General features: G+C 40.2%; 1 protein-coding gene across 2 annotated transcripts in view; it reads right to left on the bottom strand.

Moving 5' to 3' along the window:
* nacc2 (NACC family member 2) overlaps window positions 1-12,500 on the bottom strand; it is a 56,542-nt gene that overhangs the window by 23,284 nt on the left and 20,758 nt on the right. The gene's annotated exons all lie outside the window — the stretch shown is intronic.

The raw sequence follows: 12,500 nt of genomic DNA, 5'->3' as shown, positions 1-12,500 counted from the left end.
CAGTATGGTGGAAAAGCCATTCTTGACACTATTCGAATCGCTTTCCATCTACATTGGTAAAATTTCAGCATGATATCATAAAATAAGCTACTTTCGATACTACTATGATAGTTTTGTTAGCAATGAGATCCAATTTACAGTGGTATCAAGGTATACTGTACGCTACTGTCAATGCTAGTATGATTGCTTTCTGTTAATACATTTTAGCACTGTAATACTATTGTTGATAGTTATTGTTTCCTGTCAACAATATGACATTTTCATGTGCGATAATGCTATAAGGTACTGTTGACACAATTATGATTGTTTTGTTGTAAGCAACAATAAACATTGTAGCGCTGTATCATGGTATATAGGTCGGTTTTAGTAACGTATCATGGTATAAGATACCATGTCACAGCTCTTAAGGTATAAGCCAATGAGTTCTAACCACTGTGCCTCATTCCCTATTGATGTAGTTACACTTACCACAGATTTGCGGAAATACAGAGGATATCGTCACTGTTCTGTGAAAAACACATATGCCCAATTTTGTCATTAAAAAAAAAAAAAGTCATGTTATTGGGATGTCTAACATGGAAAGCCCATTAACGTAAAAATGAAAACAAATGAAAAAAAAAAAAAAAAAGAAATAGCCATAAGTGGTTTTCATAGGACAGCGACAATGTTAATGCTGACAACAGTAGTCGTATACTCATGAAGGCTTACCACAGACAAGGAGCCAAAAGGAAGGATGACTAAAATAGAAAGAGAAATTACTTTATGAGGCAAGACTAATCATCTGGACATCCAGTGATGTACTGTAACTCCTGAAATCCCTGTTTGACACGTGCACGTCAGGAAAAAACATGACGTTTCTCCTTACTTGGTATACAGTATCCATAATTATGTTTTCATTTTCATTCCTAACTCAGAATTATGTTTTCATTTTCATTCCTAACTCAGCCAAAACGCGTCATGGCAAAGTTGTATGGAGTGGCTTTAGAGGACTCTTTTGGGGTTAACGTTGGCTTGACTAAGTGTTGTGTGTTTTACAGTGAATCATGAAGACCTTTCGAGCAAACACCTACACGCATAAGCAGAGAAAACACTGTCAACAAGCTACACGTAGCTCGTATTTATGCCCAAATTTTGACATGATTGTCTATGCCTCGATGGATGATGCCTGAGTTGTAGGGTTTCCCTAAAGGTTTGGCGCAAAGGGTAAGGGAAGAATATTACCAACTGAGTAGCCCCTTTCGCACTACACTTTTAATGCCTTATTTTCCACAATTGTCAGAAGGTGTTCATTCAGTTGTTTAAATTTGTAGAAAAAAGTCGATCACGGACAGGGCACAAAACTAAAGTCATTTGAAATGACAACTTTCTGGCTTTAAGAAACACGAAAAGAAATCAAAGGGTGAAATGTGGTAGTCCACTCAATTCTGGGGGGGGGGGGGGGGTAATGGAATCATCCTGTAAATTTCCATTCCCAAAACTAACACCTGCATCAGATTAGATTTGCTCATTAGTCTGCAGTTAAAGAGGAGTAATCACACCTTGGAGGGCTGTTGGACCAAGTGGACTGACATGAATCATGGCTCCAATGCGAGAGATGTCAAGTGAAGCAAAGGAGAGGGTTATCAAACTTCTTAATGAAGGTAAATCATCACGCAATGTTGCAAAACATTTTTGGTTGATCAGAGTCAGCTGTGTCTACAACCTGGACCAAGTAAAAACTACATGGGAAGGTTGCCGAAGGCAAGCATACTGGTAGACCAAGAGAGACATCAAGCAATGTCTTGAAAACAGAAATGGCACAGCAAAACAAATGAAGAACAAATGGGAGGCAACTGGAGGCAACTTGACCGAACTGTAAGAAAATGCCTCAAGGAAATGGGATTTACGTACATAGAAGCTAAACGAAAGCCATCATTAACGCCTAAAGAGAAAAAAAAGGTCACAATGGGCTAATTAAAAGCAGTAGTGGACTGTGGATGTCATATTCAGTGATGATTAGCGAATCTTCATTGGCCAAGGTGATGATGCTGAACTTTTGTTTGGTGATGTTGCAGTGAGATTCAAGAAGACGACCGTCTGAAGAAAAGATGCCGATTTCCACAGTCATTGAAGAAAAAGGCACCAGGGAGATGGCTCTCATTGCATATTCAATAAATGCACAAGTTCACGTTAACTTTTCTTATTCCATCAACTGAAAGGTTGTTTGGGGATGATGAAATCATTTTTCAAGAGGATAATGCATCCAACCATAGAGCAAAAACTGTGAAAATATTTTTTGAAGAAAGACAAATAAGGTCAATGTCATGTCATGGCCTGTCAATAATCCGGATCTCAAGCCAATTGAAAATCTTTGGTGGAAGTTGAAGAAAATGGTCTATGATAAGGCTCCAACCCACAAAGCTGATTTGGCAAAAGCAATCAGAGAAAGTTGGAGCCAGATTGACGAAGAGTACTGTTTATATCACTCATTAAGTCCATGCCTCTGAGACTGCTAGCTGGAGTACTCCCCGAAACCCCACACTGCACACTTGAGGGCTGGGGCTATGTTTCGAACCCAGGACCTTGGGACTGTGTGGCAAATGTTATAACAACAACTTCACCCAGAAATTTTTCCACTTCTGAGTAAGTATGCTAAGCAACAACAAAAAAAAAAAGAACAATTCTAAAAACAAAGTTCTTAAGTTACGAGAATGACGTCCCATTTTGTAAGGTAAACACATATTTATATAGCGCTTTATCTACACCATATGTTGCCCAAAGCACTTTACAAAGCCTCACATTTACGAGAATAAATACATAGTTAAAAACCCAAAAAATAAACAGTCATTTCAAGTGAGTGTTAATTATTTGGTCGATTGTATGGGGTTGACTGTTGATGTCTGGATTGAGAAGCTGCGCGTCTCCTTGCGCCATTCTACAATTAACAGCCATTAAGAGTCAAAAGGGTTGGGGATGGCAATTATCTAACTTAATTTATATGGCACCTAATTAATTGTAAACTTTGACATTACCAGTGGTCAACTTTTTTTTTTACATGTGCCAGAAAAGAATGTTAAAATGTTACTTAAAACATGTACTGAAGGGTTAATGATGGCCATAGTTTGACCCTGCAACAGGTTAACCTAATTCCTAAGACTCAGTGTTCTATTGGTTTTACGTTCTGCTTTGAACAGTGGCTAACTTTTATTTTTCCACACATGCCAAATAAGAACGTTAAAACCATCCTTAAGGGGTTGATGATGGCCGCAGTTTGACCTTAAACAGATGCAATACTTTTTTTTATAAATGTGTCCCGGACAAGATTTGTAATGTTATTTAAAAACAGTCAATTTATGATGGCACCTGCTTTACCCTGGAACTTGGACTCGGTTGTTATATTGTTTTTACATTTTAATTTAACAGCGGTTAGCTTCTTTTTTTTTTTTTGGTTTACCCTTGTGTGCCAGAGCGTAAAGTTAAAATGTTACCTAAAACAGTCAATGAAGAGTTAACGGTGGCCAGGAAAGGGATAATTCTAATTCAACTTCTGATCAGTTGGGCGTTTGATTGTTTGTACACTTTGATTCTAACAATGGTTAGTTTTTATCCCTTAGGTGTGCACCGGATAAGAATGTTCAAATCGTACATAAAACAGTCGATAAAGCGTTGAAGGTGGCCGCAGTTTGACCCAGTAACAGATCTATTCTATTTCATGTGGGATAAATCCTGTCGATGGAAGAAGCTGCTTTCAACGTTGCCATTCGGATCGACTGCATTGTGTTTACCTGAAATGGAGGAGAAAGTTGTGCTCAACTTTACCTCCTGTGCTGTGGTAGGAAAAAAAAAAAAAAAAAAAAAAAAAAAAAACGTTCTCAGACGCACAAAAGCAGCAGCAGTAACTGCGGCTTTAAAGAGCTTGGGCCTGCCACTGTGATATCTGCACTGCACATATAGGCTCACATGAGCGAGCAAGCACAAAAGGCAGGAGACGCAAATCCGCTAATACAATCGGACATATACACACACTGAGATATACACACACTCCCCTCCTCCCTTGCTGTGTTCTTTTATAGACACAGTCACGTCATCCCCCTGTACACACTCAGGAATGCACACTCTTGTTTGTTGGCGTGTGTCGCCGTGAACCTGCTCGTCCATCCATCAGTTACCGTGACGATTGTCCTCATGTCACCCCCCCCCCGCCCCCCTACCTCTCGAATTGCACCCCTCCCTCCTTCTATTCACTCTCCCTCCTCGCCTGCATAGCACGTAGCCGCTGCCTCGCTGCCAATTAATGCACAGAGGGCTGCATTGCAGTGAAGTTGGCGCGCTACGGAGTCTACAGACATGCATGTTCGTGCCAGCCAAGTGAGAGAGAGGAGAGAGGATGGGAGGGGGGGGGGGGTTAATGGCGGGGAGGGATGGAGAATATGTTGAGTCAGGCAGACAGTACGGGCCGAGAGTGTGCACACATACACGCACACACATTCACTGTAATATATGCGTGGAGTGAATAGCCGGGCACGTATACATGCGCCAACATAAACTCCCCTCCCATCTGCATTAAATATAAATTCTGAACATGCCTGATGAAAAAAAAAAAAAAAAAAAAGCCCCACCGTCTTCTTTCGTGTCCTCATTTTCCCGCCCCGCGTTTGCACCTCAAACTTTTCCCAGAGTTTTTTTTTTTTTTTTTTTTTACCCGACCGCCTCCCCCACCCCCCCCGGTCGTCTCGCCATCACGAGTCTCGGCAATGTCCTCCCTTCTTTTGGCGGATTTTACTCAAGGATTTCATACCTACGCACGGCATCATTCGCTCTAGCAGCAGGTCCAGGCATATTTGAATAAAATCAAGACGGGGAGACAATCGGCCAGATGGCATTCGCACACGCACGCACACACACATATATATTGTAAATGCTAATCTTAATAACTAACAAAAAGACAGCATTGGAACAAAAAAGAGCAGTAATAGATTATTTATATTGAAGCAGTACTCATTTTAAGATGGGAGTTCTGTCCCTATGGCGGCTACATAGCCTGAATTTGTAAATAAGTCGGAACATGTGCGAGTCGATCAATAATCTATGCTAGTGCAGGAGACAGGAGTAGAGTCAGAGTTACAGTAGACAGTATTCATCCTATGGCGGGAATCCTGGCGGTATTAGCCAGTAGAAAAGTATCAATAGCAGATTGGCATTAAAATGGCGTTGCATAAAGCTAAAGTCGAACTTCCACCAAGTGGGAAAGTTCAGTTCGATTTTCTGGATGCAAGGGTGCCAAAATGTGCAAAGTTGTGGATACGTTACGTAAAATGGTGGCCTTATAGACTGTTGTCATTAAGAAGGACCTCGATAAATGACAGAGTTCCATTATTGTGCAGCCAGAATTATTGAAGTTAAAATTTTGAATCTCAGTCAGATTTATACTAAATATTTATATGAAAAACACCTCTAGTCCGTGAATATACAATCAAACAATCAAAACAAAATCCAATGAACAGAGGTAGGCATTATACTAAATTTTGCTAGTCTGTCATTCGTCAGAGGCCAGGCTACCCGTCCATCATTCATCAGTCCGTCATTTTTCGTGACGAACTGAATTGTAATTGTCCGTCAAAGTTCATCAGTCGGTCCTCAGAAAAACAGGCGTCCATTAGTCCGTTGCGGTTATTGATGATTACAACGACTGATGAAAATCCCCTTCCGTCATTTGTCAGTCCGTCAATTTTAAAAGGTGTCCCGTCATTCGTCAGCAAAACGGGCATTCATCATTGACGGACTGAGGAATGCCCACCGCTGCAAATGAAAACAATAAGTGCAGTTTTAACTGAGCGTGCTTTTACTCCATGTGATGACATATTCTTGTGCTGTGCGCCATTTATAATCTTGACATGTAGTATGGCACCATCATAAACCGAGGACACTGTGTACAGTTTAGCAATGCTTGAAACTAGGCATGGGCTGGACCATGCTTTGAAATAGTTTTGGGTTAAAAAACCACTAAAATTTTCCATTATACTGTTCCTGCAGTATGAGCTGTTTTTTTATGAGTTGCCAAAGACAAAAAAGTGCAAGTCCTTCGGGCGGCGTAGAGTGACACGACCCCTACCCGTCCCGTTGTTGATGCGAGCAGTCGGTGAGCTTTTCGAATGATGGCAAAAAGAGGTGAACCCCCTGAACTTCTGCCCGTCAAGAAAGACTAAATCAGTTGTATAAGAATTTTTCAGGGACTGAAAAAAATGGCCAAAGATGGCCACGGCTTGGATATCCAACAAGCAAAACGTGATGAAGAGTGGCTGCCAGAATAGACAATACTTTCACTATTTTATCAAATTTAGCCGCGCACCACCAAGCAAGGAATGCATGATTGAGAATGGAGAAAATTTAAGAATAACCTTTGACACAAAAGAAAAAAATCACATTTTTGTTTACGCAAAACATGTTTTTGTGCGTTCAAAACACTCTAGCGTAGGAGGAAGAATCCCCTCCCGAGTCTCGACCCCCCGCCATCGGATGAGAGAGCAGAATTCAAAACAAAATTGTAAAATTTCCCTACAAAAAATGAAAAGAAAAAAAGAAAAAGATTTTGCCATACTTCAAGTCACTTCCACGCAATCGACTCAATACATTGCTATTTTCAAACTTATATTCAAATCAAACTTGATTCATATCCTTTATACAACAATGCCAGTTTTTAATGTAGTAACGCCTAAGGTGAGACATTCATTTTTTTCGGCCTTTGCCGCTTTATGTGCAGTGATTTCTCCAGATTCTCTGAAACTGATGACGATAATCTGGACCGCAGATGATGAAATCCCTAAATTCCTTGGCATTGTAAATTGAGACAACATTGTTCTTAAACTGATGGACTATTTGCTCACGCAGTTGTTCACAAAGTGGTGAACCTCACCGCATACTTGCTTGTGAAAAATTGAGCCTTTTGGGGACACTCCTTTTGGACTCAAACATGACACTGACCTGTTTACAATTAACCTGTTCATTTGTGGACTATTCCAAACTGTTTTTTTTGTGTGTGTTTTTTTTTGTTTGTTTGTTTGTTTTTTTAAACTATTGTTCAACTATCCCAATTCTCGATTTCTTTTGTTGCCCCTGTCCCAGAGTTTTTGGAACGTGTTGCAGGCATCAAATTCAAAATGAGGATTGTTGCAAAAAAAAAGAAAAAAAAAAGTATATTCACTTATCCTCAGCAGTGAAGTACTGAAAAAAAAATCCAGAGTTTTGATTGGCAGATTACTGCAACACTCAGTTTTAAATAAGATAACCAAAATATTAGGACCAACTTTCGCATTGATGCAGTGCAGCTGTACCTACCAGAGTGCTAAGACGGACAAAGTTGAAACGTTGGTAGTTAAACGCTGTTTAAAAGTCAAAATGGCTGCTGTTTATTTCCATCTATACAATGTCAATGTGAACAATGGCCGTGTTATAAATATTCAGATCCTGCAGTTGTTCCCATGTCTAAAGTGTACCAGACAACAGATTCTATCCACGTTGAGACGGCAACGCTCCCTGGCAACAGTTCTACCAATGGGGACTGAGCGGCTGTCTGCCTGTCTGAGGATCATTATGGGATGTCGAGAGAGAGAGAGAGAGAGAGAGAGAGAGAGAGAGGTTGCTTACCACTGCTCATAACGCAACATCACTACGGTGAGTATAGACCTTGCTGGGTGAAGTTGTCTGCGCACACCAAGGATCAAGAATCATCATATTTCTTTATACAAAAAAAAAAAAAAAAATCCATGATTCACGCAGTTATGTAACAGACAGACAGCAATCAAATGATCTGTAGCGTGCCCATTTGTCTGGTATCTTTCCACTCAAAAACGCACCGCTAATGTAACGAGGAAAGTGGGGGGGGGGGGGGGGGGGGGGACTAGGGGTGCTGAATTCCAGGTTGAAAAATGGAGTGTAAAGTTTATATAGCAGCTGAGTTAGATGATGCGTAACCTTAAACTTTTATCGTCCGTTAAATGCAATCGTAAATATTAAAGTGGCTGTAAACAAAAGGGTTTGGGTTTTGGTCCCTTCTCTGCACTAATGCAGCAATCGGGCTTTGGCTGTTGGAGCCACACAGAACCAAAGAGGAAAAAAAAAAAGTTATGCACCATCTGGGAACAAGATGCTGCCATTTGGTCACTTTCAAGACAGTTGGTAGAGACCTAAAGTGGGTTTCACCTTTAAACGCTCAGGCTTAATCTAAGCATTTTTCCTCTATTTTGATCAAATTCAGCCAGGGTGTTTATTGGATAGCCCTGAAAGATTATCTTGAGGGTTGTGGATTTTTCCTCGCCAGTCTGTTCGGAAAAGGTCATGGCCAACAATCCTAAATGTTAAACCTGTTGAAAATTTACAATCACAAATCCTCTGAAGTTGCACCGAGCTGTGGACTGATTGTGGCCTGAAACGGAACGACAGCCAATAAGGATGCTTGCACTCTTGTCGGACAACTACAAGTTAAGCGTTTCTATATTGTTAAACTGCAATGTGGTCACAGATGTCATTTGGCAATGCGCTGCCTCTCACAGGTCAGTCTTACTACAACAGACATCGGATTTGGACGCAGAGACTTGTGGTTGTCAAAACAGTACACAGTGCCCTATACATAATTTATTTTAAACAAGGGATTGGTAATATTGTAACATTTTTAAAAAGCAAAGACATTTTGCAGTTTTGATGTTTTATCAAGAAACACAAAGTGGATGCACACAATTTGTTTTGGTGGGCCACATAAAATGATGCGATGGGCTAGATTTGGCCCCCGGGCCTCGAGTTTCACACATATGGTGCTGGGTCTCGGATGTTAAGAATCAGTTAAGATAAAAAATAAAAAAAAACAGTACGAGTGTAAACTTTGGTGGACTGACACCGTGTCGCCCGATCGGATACTAACCATGCGTTTTCATTTTATTTTCCACGTTCAATTTGTTTTTAAGAATATATTGTCTACGTTAACACCCATGTGAGACTATGCCAGAAACATGTCAACAAATGAGAATGATCTGTTTTGGCACAAGCTAACATTGAGGCTATTTTGTAGGAATAAAGATTACAGAGAGTGGAGGCATTTTTTCTTTTTTTTTTTGTGAACATTTTCATGGCCTCGTGTCCAAGTAATTTAGTCTGCATCAGAGGTGGGGAACCTACACCTACTAACGCCTCAGAGAAACTGTTATTAAAAACACACATATGCTCATCATATACGAATGCTCAGTTCAATCATTAAATCCTCCATTCATTTTCTGTAGCGCTTGTCTTCATTAGTGTCGTGGGCGAGCTGAAGCCAATCCCAGCTGAATTTGGTCAGGAGGCATGGTACACCCTGAACTTGTCAGCAGCAAATCACTGGGTACACAATCAATGAGTCACGAAGAAAACCCACGCAAGCACGGCAAAGCCATTCAAACTTCACACGGGCAGGCCGAAGTCGAGACTTGAACTCAGGACCTCAACTGCGAGGCAGATGTGCTAACCACTAGGCTCACCCCGCTGCCTCATTAAATCATACTTTTTCCCAAATTTAATATGGCCCTCGGAGGGCTTGTAAAAAGTATAAAAATGACAATGGGCCCCGTTCTCCCAACCCTGATCCAGACCCAAACAGTGTGGCTGACATAACGAAACCTGAGACGGACCAATGCATGTTGTTGTCTTTGCGCGTGCATCTTTGTGTATGAGAGTGTATGTGATCCCTTGAGGCAAAAGCAAATGGACTCCAAGTGGCTGCGGGAGGTAAACAAACAAACAAACAGCAGCGGCAGCTAATGCCTCAACGAGAGCACAAACACCTAAAGCAACCTTCATTAGACATCTACGAGACAGTCGAAGTCCCGAGCTCAAGAGACAGAAAAATTAACTGAACAGCCGTGAGAGCAAAGACATGAACAAAAGGAGCGAGGAGCGATCGTGTCTGCGTGTGTGTGTGTGTGTGTGAAAAACGCAAACAGAACAAGTATGAAGTTGCAAAATCACAGTCGCGGGGAGAAGACAATTAGACACAAGAGGAGGACGAGGAGGAGGGAGGGTGACAAAATAAGGTGAAGCTGCCAAAGAGGAGCCTGCAGGGAAGAGATGGATATGCTTTGGAAACACTCTCCATTCACTCCGATGAAAAGCATTTATTCTAGACACAGGAAAGCCTATCAGCCAGGGAAGGCACATGGCTAATATATAACATCATAATTCGATTCTAAAGAAACGCTCTAATAACTACGGGACGAGAAAACGGATGGAAAACGTTCTGTTATATGGATTTGATCACCCGTACACCTTCCTGTTCCTGTGTTTTCAAAAATATTAAATGTAAAGTAGATGTTTGCAAATATATTCTTTTGATTCAACACAACGATAGACACTCTGGTTTCATGAAGTACTACAGAAATCGGACAATATTTAGGCTTAAGTTGAAATTCCAAGGATTTGGACAATTTCAAATTAAACAAGGTCGCTAAACGATTAATCGATTATCAAAAATACTTACAGAATAATTTGATACTTGATTTGTTGTCAATTAATCGTTGCGCCTTTAAAATAAAGCAAAACATAAACGTTATTTTGATGCTACTCATTAGCCACTATGCTTTTGGCTACAATGCTAATTAAGTTTAAAGTTTTTTTGCGTTCTAAAATCTATGGTTTATCATGTGGAGGCATTACAGTCGGCAAAAAATTGTGCAGGGTTAAAACTACACCGCGTGATCTGAAGTCTGGCAACATTTTCAGACATCACACATAATGGTCATTTTATTTCTTTGTGGTGGCGTTTGACATTATAAAAGAAAATGGCCGTGTTCTTTGGGGTAGCTGACGGGGTAAGTGACGACAACACGTGAAATGTGCTGACACTGCCACTGAATCAGCAAAAAAACAACAACAAAAAAAACAAAAACAAAAAAACAGCAACATTCATTATCTTGCAGCAACAAACTTGCAGGCAGCCCAACGTAATAAGGTTCTGTGTGACAATTTGGATTTCCATCACCAAAAAACACCAGGCAGTTTTTGTTGGGTCATATCCAGCTTTTACACACACACACGCACACGCACACCCCCCCCCCCACACACACACACACGCCCACACACACTAACAGATACACAAAGTGACAAAAATCAGCCACCTAACAGATGAAAAAACAAATCAACGCTGGCCACAAACTGAGGTAAAACCAATAAACGTATAGTCAGCACACCCTGAAGTTCTTTGCAATTGCAACTTGTAGGCCAGATCATAATGACTTGCTTAAAAAAAACAACTACAATATGCTAAGTTAATGAATAAAACATCAACAACAAATAAGGGAATCCATTAAACCTGACTAAAAAGGAAATGATCTGAACAAGGGATGGCAATAATTGACTATCAATCTTTGAATAATTCGGTCAACTGTGTGGAATTGATTGTCAACTAATCATGTTTTGAAGCAATGAGACAAGATAAGAGAGCAATGAAACCAAAAGTAGTGTTGTCGATTCACTCGCAGCTAGTTGGTGGTGTGAAGAACAAGAAGTTATCAAAAAAAGTTTGGAAAAAGCAGTAAAATTACAATACAATGTCCAAGATATATATATATATATATATATATATATATATATATTATATATATATATATTATATATATATATATATATATATTATATATATATATATATATATATATATAAAAGATACAAATATAAGTGGGTCTTGGTAGTTAGATGATTGAGACTCGTGATATCACGTGACCAGCTGCAAGCTGTGTGCATATTTACTCCATCAGACGCGGTGTAAATGTGCGGCACTGCAGCCAATCAGAGCCCAGATCTTCCTCCTAATTTTGGTTTGCAAGTTGAGGAAAACAGAATCTGCCAATAAATGAAATTAAGAAGCAGTGAACAGAAAGTAATAGTAAAAATGACCAAACATGCAGCTACAGGCACAGCTGATGGGCAGCCAGGACTTCCGAAGATGAAGCTATTTTGACGAGAGGAGTTTCCCCCCCCCATCACTTTTGTGGCAGCATCTCCAGAGCGACGTGGAAGAGGAAGCCGTTGTGCAAGTTATGTCGTCAAAAACAAGGCAATACAGCAAACCTGTTGAAACATTTCAATAAGTAGCACCCATGTGGAATGGATGAAAATGCGGGCAGAGTTTGCGCAGCCTGCCCACCTAAACATCAGCAGTTCAGCCGCTAATAACTAGCCAGCAATCACCGGACGAAAGCAGCAAACAAACATGTCACCTTTTGATCATGCACATTTGCAAGTAGGATCATAACAAAAAAATTATTACGTTTACATTTTAAGGCATAGTCATTCTTCCTAATTTGTAGTAGTTTGCCGTGTTATTTTATATTGTTCTACATTTGCTGTACTGTTGAATAAAATGTTGGGAATGAATGAAAAAAACAAAATAATTAATATATCAGCCCCTGTAGCAGATAGAAACATAATTCCAAAAGAATTTGAGAGCTTAAACACGTGGCTTTCACACAGGCCTGAGTTTATTCATCTTTATTGTTTCA

This window comes from Filicampus tigris, chromosome 15, assembly GCF_054856515.1.
Source record: "Filicampus tigris isolate MCC_2025a chromosome 15, RoL_Ftig_1.0, whole genome shotgun sequence".
In the NCBI taxonomy this organism is placed as follows: domain Eukaryota; kingdom Metazoa; phylum Chordata; class Actinopteri; order Syngnathiformes; family Syngnathidae; genus Filicampus; species Filicampus tigris.
Note: the sequence above shows the minus strand (reverse complement) of the source record. Positions and strands in the feature narration are given on the sequence as shown.